The sequence below is a fragment of the Ornithorhynchus anatinus genome, chromosome 1, assembly GCF_004115215.2.
Source record: "Ornithorhynchus anatinus isolate Pmale09 chromosome 1, mOrnAna1.pri.v4, whole genome shotgun sequence".
Classification (NCBI taxonomy): Eukaryota; Metazoa; Chordata; class Mammalia; order Monotremata; family Ornithorhynchidae; genus Ornithorhynchus; species Ornithorhynchus anatinus.
In genome coordinates this window covers 171,271,133-171,283,260 of record NC_041728.1, presented here as the reverse complement: position 1 = coordinate 171,283,260, position 12,128 = coordinate 171,271,133, and the positions used below count along the sequence as shown (strand labels likewise).

At 46.2% G+C, this 12,128-nt stretch overlaps 1 protein-coding gene across 2 annotated transcripts in view; it reads left to right on the top strand.

The window, feature by feature from the left end:
• The window catches only part of GLI2 (GLI family zinc finger 2), a 136,126-nt gene that overhangs the window by 35,328 nt on the left and 88,670 nt on the right, over positions 1 to 12,128 (top strand). The gene's annotated exons all lie outside the window — the stretch shown is intronic.

Genomic DNA, 12,128 nt, shown 5'->3' with positions numbered 1-12,128 from the left:
TGGCAGAGCCAGGATTAGAAGCCATGACCTCTGACTCCCAAGCCCGTGCTCTGAAGCAGCGTGGTGTACTGGATAGCGATTGGGTCTGGTAGTCAGAAGGCCATGGGTTCTAATCCTGGCTCTGCCACGTGTCTGCTTGTGACACTGAGCAAGTCATTTCACTTCTCTGCGCCTCAGTTGCCTCACCTGTAAAATGGGGATCTAGTTAAGCGCTTAGTACAGTGCTCTGCACACAGTAAGTGCTCAATAATTACCATTGAATGAATGAATGATTAAATGACTGTGAGCTCCATATGGGACAAGGACTGTGTCCAACTTGGTTTGCTCGTATCCACCCCAGGGCACGCAACATTGCTTGGTATATAGTAAGTGCTTAAGAAATACCACAATTATTAGTATTATTAGTAGTAGTAGTAGTGGAAGTAGTCGTCATAGTAGTGGGAGTGATTGGGAAAGCAGCAGGAGTAATAGTAGTAGCCTCGTCTTGGCTTAGACCGTTGAGTCGTTTGCGACTCATAGTGTCATCACGGACGTGCTGCTCTCCATCTGCAATCACTGCGGTAGTGGATCCGTAGAGTTTTCTTGCTAAAAATCCGGCAGTGATTTACCACTGCCGCCTTCCACACAGTAAACTCGAGTCTCCGCCCTCGACTCTCTCCCGTGCTGCTGCTGCCCAGCACGGGGGAGTTTTGACTGGTAGCAGATTGGCTTCCACTCGTTAGCCACTGGCCAAGCTCGGAATGGAATGGACAGGTCTCTGCTTGACTCTCCCTCCCATAGCTGAGACTGGTAGAGTACTGGAAACTCTCCAGGTGTGACCCTGAGGGGAATAACAGTAGTAGAGGGAGTGAAAGTATCAAGGTTCCTTCTGTCTGGGCTGCAAATGAAACAAATGAAGTGAAATCTCTCCAACCTCTCTTCCCATCCCACTCCCAACACCCCAGGATTTAGGTACATAATAATAATAATAATGACGGTGTTTGTTAAGCACTTACTATGTGCCAAGCACTGTTCTAAGCACTAGGGTAGATGCAAGGTAATCAGGTTGTCCCACGTGGGGCTCACAGTTGTAATCCCCATTTTACTGATGAGGTAGCTTCTCAATTTTCCGATGAGAAGTTAAATGGCTTGTCCAAGCTCACACAGCAGATCCGTGATGGAAGCAGGATTAGAACCCACATCCTCTGACTCCCAAGCCTGTGCTCTTGCCACTAAACCACACTGCTTCTCTAATAATCTCATAATCTGCCACTTCCCCTACTCCCTCTCCTTTCTCCGTTGCCTAAATACTTGGATCTGCACCTCTTAAGCACTTGATATTCACCCCACCTTCAGTCCCAAACATGTGTACATAGGTACATACCTACATATCCATAATGGTTTTAATGTCTATCTTCCCCTGACAACAAGTTTGTTCGCCCCCCCCATTGCTTGGAGCAATGCTTTGCACATAGTAATCGCTTGACAAATAGCATCTTTATCATTATTACTATTAATAGTAATAATAATAAAGATTCATTCATTCATTCAATAGTATTTATTGAGCGCTTACTATGCCTCTATCTGTTACCGACTTGTACATTCCAAGCGCTTAGTACAGTGCTCTGCACATAGTAAGCGCTCAATAAATACTATTGAATGAATGAATGAAAGTCCTTTGGTCAAGACCCTCCTCCTTCTTTTAAATCTTCTCTAGACTGTAATCTCATTATGGGCAGGGAATGTGTCTGCTAATTCTATTGTATTGTGCTCTCCCAAGTGCTTAGTACAGTGCTCTGCACGTAGTAAATGCTCAATAAATTCTATTGACTGCTTGATTCTCCTTCTCCTCTTCCTCCTCCTCCTCCTTTGCAGATCTGTAGACCATTTCACTTACCTTCTCCATTAGATGATAGGCAGAGTTGGCAAGAAGAAGAAAAACTCAGATCAGTCAATTCAATCAACCTGTCAATCATATTTATTGAAAACTTACTATGTGCAGAGGACTGTACTAGGTGCTTGGAAGAGTTCAATACAATAGAGTTGGTAGACACATTCTCAGCGTGGCGCAGTGGGAAGAGCACGGGCTTTGGAGTCAGGGCTCATGAGTTTGAATCCCAGCTCTGCCACTTGTCAGCTGTGTGACTGTGGGCAAGTCACTTAACTTCTCTGTGCCTCAGTTCCCTCATCTGTAAAATGGGGATTAAGACTGTGAGCCCCACGTGGGACAACCTGATTCCCCTGTGTTTACCCCAGCGCTTAGAACAGTGCTCTGCACATAGTAAGTGCTTAACAAATACCAACATTATTATTCTCCGTGCACAACAAACTCACAGTTTCTTCATTTTTTGCATCTCTGCCATAAAGTTTGGTAAGGACAGAGGGTCATAATAATCGTGATTGCCACTGAGCTAAGCCCTGGGGGAGAGACAGTGTACTCAGACTGGATGTGCTACATGGGCTCCGTCTGAGAGGAAGGACAGGTATTTTATCCTCACTTTATAAATGCGATAACTGAGAAACAGAAAAGTTAATCTACTTGCCCAAGATCACACAGCAGGCAAGTGAGGGAGTCGGGATTCAAATCCCGGTCCTCTTGACTCCCAGGACCAGACTCTTTGCGCTAGACCATGCTGATGAATTTTAACGACCTGTGGGTTTGAAGTCCCCACATTTTCCCTCTCCCTTGTGACTGGGAGTAATAGCTTAAGGTTTTAGGCTCCATTAAAAAAGATGACTGCTTTTTTCAAGTAGACTGAAGGAGGAGGCTCACTGGATGTGAAGTATTTCTTGTGCCTGGGTGTGCAGCAAACTTCACCGACCAGACGGGGCTGCGGCTGGTTTATTAAAAGCCCTTGCACAAAGCCCTCATCAGAATAAAATTAGCTAAATGTTTTCTTAATGACGACATTTGAGGAACGACAACAACAACGACGAAAAAGCCGGCTTCGTTTTTTCCAGAAGGACTGGGGGTGACGCGTAGATGCAATCTGAAACCAAACCTGTAACTGAGACTTGCGTCCCCTCCCTTGACGGCCACCAAACTGGGGAGTTTTCTCTCCCCTCGCTCTCTGAGGCAGAAGGCAGACAGGCTTTCAGGAAGTCTCAGCTCCAATTCTGTTCCAGTGAGGGTGGGGGGCCGGGGGCTTTCCTGGATGCTGCTGCAGTGAGGTCACGGTAAAACAGTGGGCGTGGCCACCCGGACAGACCCTGGCCTCACGGTTTGGAAAATCTACTAAGTCATCTCCATCATCTTTGTCTTGCAGTTAGACTGAATGAGGCCTTGTGGCTTTCCGTCAATCAATCAATCCATCATATTTATTGAGCATTTACGGTGTGCAGAGCACTGTACTAAGCGATTGGGAGAGTGCAGTCTAACAATATAGCAGGCAAATTCCCTGTCCACAAGGAGCTTAGAGTCAAGAGGATGATCATCAGTTTGTTTAGTAGAATCTATTAAATAGAATATCTGCTGATACCCTGGGAATAGATGTGTTTATAAGCTGCACCTGGGTGGGTTTGTATAAGTTGCATATGTGCAGAATGTTTATTGAGCAAACATCTAGGAGGCAAGTTTTACATCCATATGTAAAGCTTATTTACAATAAAACTTTTTATTTCCACATATGTAGAAATACCTGATGGAGCACCACAGACTGCAATAGCGACTCTGTTGAAAATTTTCTATCTGTAGTGCCAACATTGTCTCTATCTGTTGCTGAATTGTACATTCCAACTGCTTAGTACAGTGCTCTGCACATATTAAGCGCTCAATAAATACTATTGAATTAACATACCACTTACTATGTGCCAGGCACTATACTAACCGCTGGGGTGGATACACGCAAATCAGGTTGACACAGTCCCTGTACCACATGGGGCTCACAGACTTAATCCACATTTTTCAGATGAGGTAACTGAGGCACAGTGAAGTGAAATGATTTGCCCAAGGTCCAGCAAACGAGTGGCAGAACCAGTATTCGAAGCTATGACCTTCTGACTCCCAGGTCTGTGCTGTATCCAAGCTCCTTCTCTTTTACCTACAATAAATTGGCAAGGTTTTGAGGGATTAGGGAGGGGAGTAGTAGAGGGAATCATTTAATCAATAAGTGGCATTTATTGAACTCTTACTGGATGCAGAGCACTGTGCTGAGTGCTTGGGAGAGTGCAATCCAGCAGAGTTGGTGGATGTGTTTCCTGCCCACAACGGGCTTCTGGATTAAAGGTGATCTAACAGTTTAAGGTGACTAGCACTTAATTTATGCAGAAGGATTGGCTTACAGCTTCTGTGGTGGCCTTTTGACAAACTCTGAGCTAGAGTGCCTCACTGCTTCTCACTGATGGTTCCCTCCAGACTGGAAACTTGTTGTGAATAGGGGACGTGTCTATCAACTCCGTTGGATTTTACTCTCCCAAGCGCTTAGTACAGTGCTCTGCATACAGTACACTCAACAAATACCATCGATGAGGGTGGTACTATGCCCAAAGATTCTTGGCCCCCGCACACGTGTATGTACACACATCTTACACACACACGCACAGTGAAACCTGCTTTTAAGAGGGGGATACCGTCTGAGAAAACCTTTCTGTGTTTCAGCTGCCACAACAGGTTTAATAATAATAATAATAATGTTGGTATTTGTCAAACGCTTACTATGTGCAGAGCACTGTTCTAAGCGCTGGGGTAGACACAGGGGAATCAGGTTGTCCCACGTGGGGCTCACAGTCTTAATCCCCATTTTACAGATGAGGTAACTGAGGCACAGAGAAGTTAAATGACTTGCCCACAGTCACCCAGCTGAGAGGCTCTCATGCGGCTTCCACTCTTCCACTTTACACCTAGGTAACCAGTTGGTTTACAGTTAGGCTAGTAGGGTGACAATTCCAAACCCAAGGCCTGCTTCTCTATGGGGACTTCAAAGTGAAAGTTGAAGGTTGCGAAAAGTTGGTAGGAGTTAATTTGGGAAGAATGGTAGATTTGGTGAGCAGAAAACAGAGCTGAGTTAGAACCACCAGAGTGTAGTGCTAGTGGTAGAAATAGGCCCAGGGCCTAGATTTCTGTCCATTGTGTCCATGGCCTGGGTAGGAGGGACCTCAAGAAAACCTTTCTGGGCCTCAGTCTTCCTCTCTTTGAAATGGTGGTGGGCCTAACTTTCCATATATAGAGCTTTGATCTCTGTTATGCATATGTACTCATCTAAGCTATAAATTTATGGTCTTTGATCTTGTGGACTGCAGCACTCCTCGGCTGACTTCCCATGAGACACCACTAATAATCAGGTACCAGCCAGGACCTTCATAATAATGATAATAATTATGCTAATTGCAAAGCATTTACTATGTACCAAGCATTGTTCTAAGCACTGGGGTAGATACGAAGTAATCGGGTTGTCCCACGTGGGGCTTACGGCCTTAATCCCCATTTTACAGATGAGGTAACTGAGGCACAGAGAAGTTAAGTGGCTTGCCCAAAGTCACACAGCATTCAAGTGGTGGAGCCAGGTTTAGGACCCATGTCATCCGACTCCCAAACCTGTGCTCTTTCCACTAAGCCACACTGCTTCTCATGCTTCTCATGGTTTATGCAAACCATGGCATCCTAAATTGCCGGGCTTCCGTTGTCCTCTCGTTCTGATAGTCATAATATAATCGTGGAATTTACTAAGTGATTAATAACAAGCAACAAATAGGGCTGAGGAAAAGATACACTCGATAGAGGCTTGGATCAGAAGTCCTGTGATTTTACATTTTTGTGAAGCTGAGTGAATTCCTTTAGTTCAGTGGTACAGAAAGTCATTTTACATGAGATTTTCAGAAACCAATCCCATCCTTCTTAGAATTGAAGTGGGTGTATATAGTGCTCTTTTTTGGCATGTAAGAGGAATTGTATTTACAGTCTCTGTGATCCAGGTTACTACTCTCTCTCCTTTCTCTTCCCTCTTTCCATCCACCGCCAATAAATCAAACAATCAGATGTGTTTATTGAGCACAGCAGTGTACTGACACCTTGGGAGAGTACAGTAGATGTAGGAGAGTTTACGGACAAAAATGCCAGTAATCTTTCCTTTGGGGAGTTGAGAGAATAAAGTTTGGCCAGTTCACAATGTAACTGAAAAAGGACAGAGAAGCAGCATGGCTTAATCGATAGAGCACAGGCCTGGGAGTAAGAAGTTCATGGGTTCTAATCCCAGCTCTGCCACTTGTCTGGTGTGACTTTGGGCAAGTCACTTCACTTCTCCATGCCTCAGTTACCTCATTTGTAAAATGGGAGTGGAGACTGTGAGCCCCACATGGGACACAGCCTGTGTCCAACTCGATTTTCTTGTATCCACCCCAGCACTTGTACAGTGCCTGGCACATCATAAGTGTTTAACAAAAGCCATCATTATTATTATTAACACAAACCGTAAGAGTAGAGCTCAAAAGATGTACACATCCCCAGCACCTCCAGACATTAAAATATACCCCCAACCTGTGGAGCATAGACAATAGACAGCTGATCTTATCATCCATTTTAGTACTCAGATAAATGGCCTTAATGACCTGCCCTCATACATTTTTGATGAAAATGGAAGCCATCAGGTGTGATCCCCCTAAAATCTTCCACGTTCCTGTCTGGCCTGACCTTCCCTCCTGCCCCCTCCCTGACTTTCCCAACTATTCCAGCAGTAACTCCAGAGGAGATCTCCTTCCTGTGTCCCCATCCCAGTCCATTCACACCTTATCAAACACTTGCCCCCTTTGCTTCTTCCCTCTCCAGCTGCCACCTGCAACCGTTCACTTTTCGCTCATTTCTTCCCCACTGCTTTCAAACATGCTCATGTTTCCCTTATCCTAAGAAAACTTTCCTTTGACCCCACAGTTCCCTCTAGTTACGACTCCATCTTCCTCCTACCATTTCTCTCCCAACTCCTGAGAGAGTTGTCTATACCTGCTCCCTCACTTCCTCTCCTCCAGTCCTCTTCTGGACTCCCTCCATTCTGGATTTTGCCCCCTTTAGTCCACAGGTATTGCCTTCACTAACATTCATTCCTTTATTCAATAGTATTTATTGAGCACTTACTATATGCAGAGCACTGTACTAAGCGCAAAGAATGTACAATTCGGCAACAGATAGAGACAATCCCTGCCCATTGACGGGCTTACAGTCTAATCGGGGGAAACAGAAGAATAAATACAAGACAACTTAATCATGATAAATAGAGTCAAGGGGATGTACACCTCATTAACAAAATAAATGGGGTAATAAAAATATATACAAATAAGCACAGTGCTGAGGGGAGGGGAAGGGAGACGGGGAGGAGCAGAGGGAAAGTGGGGGGAAGGGGACTTAGCTGAGGAGAGGTGAAGGGGGCAGAGAGGGAGAAGAGGGAACAGAGGGAAAAGGGGAAGCTCAGTCTGGGAAGGCCTCTTGGAGGAGTTGAGCTCTCAGTAGGACTTTGAAGTGGGGAAGAGAGTTAGTTTGGTGTAGGTAAGGAATGAGGGCATTCCAAGACAGCGGGAGGATGTGGTCCAGGGGTCGACGGTGGGATAGGCATGAATGGGGGACGGTGAGGAGGTGAGTGGCAGAGGAGCGGAGCATGCGGGGCAGGCAGTAGAAAGAAGGGAGGAGAGGTAGGAGGGGGCAAGGTGATGGAGAGCACTGAAGCCCACAGGCAGAAGTTTTTGTTTCGTGCGGAGGTTGATAGGCAATCACTGGAGGTTTTTAAGAAGGGGAGTGACTTGCCCAGAGCGGTTCTGCAGGAAGATGATCCAGGCAGAAGAATGAAGAATAGACTGGAGTGGGGAGAGACAGGAGGAAGGGAGATCAGAGAGGAGGCTGGCACAATAATCCAGCCGGGATATAATGAGAGCTTCTAACAGTAAGATAGACATTTGGATGGAGAGGAAAGGGCGGATCTTGGCGATATTGTAAAGGTGAGACCGGCAGACATTGGTGATGGATCGGATGTGTGGGGTGAATGAGAGAGCCGAGTCAAGGATGACACCGAGGTTGGGGGGTTGAGAGACGGGAAGGATCATCCCTGTACCATCCACAGTGACAGGGAAGTTAGGAAGAGGACAGGGCTTGGGAGGGAAGATAAGGAGTTCAGTTTTGGACATGTTGAGTTTTAGGTGGCGGGCAGACATCCAGGTAGGGACATCCTGGAGGCAGGAGGAGATACGAGCCTGAAGGGAGGGGGAGAGAAGAGGGGAGGAGATGTATATTTGTGTGTCATCTGCATAGAGATGAGAGTTTAAGCCATGGGAGAGAATGAGTTCACCAAGGGAGTGAGTGTAAATGGAGAACAGAAGAGGGCCAAGAACTGACCCTTGAGGAACCCCTACAGTAGGGGATGGGAGGGGGAGGAGGAGTCTGCGAAGGAGACGGAGAATGAACGGCCAGAAAGATAAGAGGAGAACCGGGAGAGGACGGAGTCTGTGAAGCCAAGGTGAGATAAGGTGTGGAGGAGAAGGGGATGGTCGACAGTGTCAAAGGCAGCTGAGAGGTTGAGGAGGATTAGGATAGAGTAGGAGCCATTGGATTTGGCAAGAAGGAGGTCATGGGTGACCTTAGAGAGAGCAGTCTCAGTAGAATGGAGGGGACGGAAGCCAGATTGGAGGGGGTCCTGGAGAGAGTTGGAGTTGAGGAATTCTAGGCAGTGAGTGTAGATAACTCGTTCTAGGAGTTTGGAAAGGTAGGGTAGGAGGGAGATGGGGCAATAACTGGAAGGGGAAGAGGGGTTGAGAGAGGGGTTTTATTAGGATGGGGGAGAGATGGGCATATCTGAAGGCAGAGGGGAAGCAGCCATTGGAGAGTGAGCGGTTAGAGATAGAAGTTAAGGAGGGGAGGAGGGAAGGGGTGATGGTTTTTATAAGGTGAGCGGGAATGGGGTCCGAAGCACAGGTGGAGGGGGTGGCACTTGCAAGGAGGGAGGAGATCTCCTCTGAGGGTACTGCAGGGAAGGATGGGAAAGTAGCGTTGGGAGTGGGGAGGCAGAAGGGGGAGGAGTGACTTTGGGGAGCTCAGACCTGATTGTGTTCATTTTCATGTTGAAGTAAGTGGCCAGATCGTTGGAGGTGAGGGATGGGGGAGGGGGAGGAACGGGGGCCCGAGGAGAGAATTAAAGGTCTGGAACAATTGGCGGGGGTGATGGGCATGGGTGTCAATGAGGGAAGAAAAGTAGTTTTGCCTGGTGGGGGAGAGGGCAGAATTAAGGCAGGAAAGGATAAATGTGAAATGCAAAAGCTTGGCTTGGTGCTTGGCCCTTCGCCAGCAGCGCTCAGCAGCTCGAGCAAAAGAGCGAAGGAGGTGGACAGAGGCAGAGACCCAGGGCTCTGGGTTAGTGGAGCGAGAGCGGCGGAGGGAAAGGGGGGCGAGTGAGTTGAGATGAGTAGAGAGGGTGGAGTTGAGAGCGGTGACCTGTTCATCGAGAGTGGGAAGAGAGGATAGGGAGGCAAGGTGGGCAGAGATGCTTTTGGAGAGATGGATGAGATCAAGAGAGCGGAGGTCTCTGTGGGGGAGTAGCACAGATTTGCAGGGGGAGAGAATGTGAGAGAGGAGGCAGGTGAGAAGTTTATGGTCCGAGAGAGGGATTTCAGAGTCACTGGGATAACATCAACAGTGACCTTCTTCTTGCCAGTTCCAACAGCCTCTACTCCATCTTAATCCCTCTCATCCTCTCAGCCTCCTTCTACACTATGGACTACCACTTCTAGAAATATTATCCAACTCACTGTCCTCTCCTACGTCTCCTCACTCTCTGGCCTCTCATTTTCAATGACTTTTGCTAGTTCCTCTCTGTTTCCCACCTCCTAAATGTGGAGGTCCCTCGAGGCTCAGTTCTGGGCCGCTTCTATTCTCTATCTCTACCCGCTTCCTTGGAGAACTCATTCACTCCCACTGCTTCAACTACCATCTCTTTGCTGCTGATTCCCAAATCTTCATCTCCAGCCCTAAACATTCTTCTTCTCTGCAGTCTCACATTTCCACCTGCCTTCAGCACATCTCTACCTAGATGTCCATCTAATACCTCAAACTAAGCATGTCCAAAACAGAACTCCTCATCTTCCCACCCGAACTCTGTCCTTACCCTGTCTTTTTAATGACTGTAGACAATACTACTATCCTCCCTATCTCACAAAGCCATTTTCCTCGACATCTCTCTCACTCAACCCACATATTCAAATTGTCACCAAGTGGTTGACTCTGTTTCACAGCTTTGCTAAAATCTGTCCATTCCTCTCCATCCAAACTGCTACTGTGCAGAACAGAAACACTTTACCATTGTCTTTAAAGCATTCAATTAACTTGCCCCATTCTACTTCAACTTCACTGATCTCCCACTACGCCCAGCCTTTAAATACCAGCTTATTCCCTGTGCCCCAATCTTGTCTATCTTGTCACTGACCCCTTTCCGTATCCTCCCCCGAGCCTAGAAATCCCTGCCCCTCCATATGTACCAGACCACCGCTCTCTCCACCTTCGTAGCATTATTAAGGTCACGACTCCTCCAAGAGGCTTTCTCCAATTAAACCCTCTTTTCTCCAGCTTGCTCTCAATAATAATAATGATTATGATACCTGTTAAGCGCTTACTATGTGCCAGGAGGGATACAAGCAAATTGTGTTGGTCTCACTCCCTGTCCCACATGGGGCCTCACAGTCTCTATTCCCATTTTACAAAGGAGGTAACGGGCCCTGAGAAGTGAAGTAACTCGCCCAAGGTCATACAGCAGACAAATTGTAGGCCCAGGATTAGAACCCATGACCTGCTGACTCCCAGGCCCATGATCTATCCACTTGACCGTGCTACCCTTCCTTCTGCATCGTCTATGTACTTGGATCTGTGACCTTTGAACATTTTTCACTTCACTCTCAACTTCTTAGGACTCATGTACATATCTTCAAATTATATATTGTAAATTATTTATACATATCCATGTCTGTCTTCCCCTCTTGACTGTAAGCTCCTTATGGGCAGGGAACGTGTCTGCTAATTCTGTAACATGTAACAAATGTAGTGTTTAAGCAAGGATGCTAATGCAGTAGTCAAGGCAGGATATGATGAATGCTTGTATCAATTGATCCATCAGTGGTATTTATTGAGCACTTACTATGTGCAGAGCACTGTACTAAGCATTTGGGAGAATGGGATTAGCAGACTGAACCTCGATCAATCAATCATACTTATTTTAGAGAAACAATGTGATTTAGTGGGTAGAGCACAAGTCTGGGGTCAGAGGACCTGGGTTCTAATTCCAGCTCTGCCATTTGTCTGCTGTGTGACCTTGGCCAAGTCACTTCACATCCCTGTGCCTCAGTTACCTCATCTATAAAATGGGGATTAAGACCGAGGCCTGTTTGGGATAGGGACTGTGTCTAACCCAATTATCTGATATCTACCCCAGAATTTAGTACATTGCCTGACACATAGTAAGAGTTTAACAAATATTATTATTATTATTATTATTAATAGTAGTAGTAGTATTGAGGGCTTACTGTGTCCTAAGCATTGTCCTAAGTGATTGGGAGAATACAATATCTCTTCCCTCTTGCCACCAACCCCCTTGTCCACATCTTCCCTCTGGCCTGGAACTTTTCCCCACTCCATATGCCTCAGGAAGATATTCTCCCAATCTTCAAAGTCTTATTCAAATCCTATCTTCTCCAAGAGGCTTTCCACAGTTAAACTCCCTTTTTCCCTACTCTGTCTCCCTTTGGCATTTCCCATACACTTGGATCTGTATCATTTAAGCATTGATATTCGCCCTATGCTAAGCCCCACATACTTATGTACAAGCACATAATTTATTAATCTTAATGTTTGTCTACCCCTCTTGACTCTAAGCTCATTGTGGGCAAGGAACATGTCTACCGACTCAGTTGTATAATACTCTACGAAGAGTTTAGTGCAGTTCTCTGCACGTAATAACCACTCAATAAATACCATCGATTGAGTAAATCCTCTGGATAGCATTTCCTTTTCTTCCATGTCATACACTCCTCTTTCCCTCTTCACACTTTCCTTTATACTCTTTCCTTTTCCAAATATTCCAGTTACCTATGTTCCCTTCTATTTTTCTTCTCCCTCCTGCAATTGCATTGTACCCTCCCATATGCCTAGTACAGTGCTCTGTACGTGTCAGCATTTAACATATACCACTGGT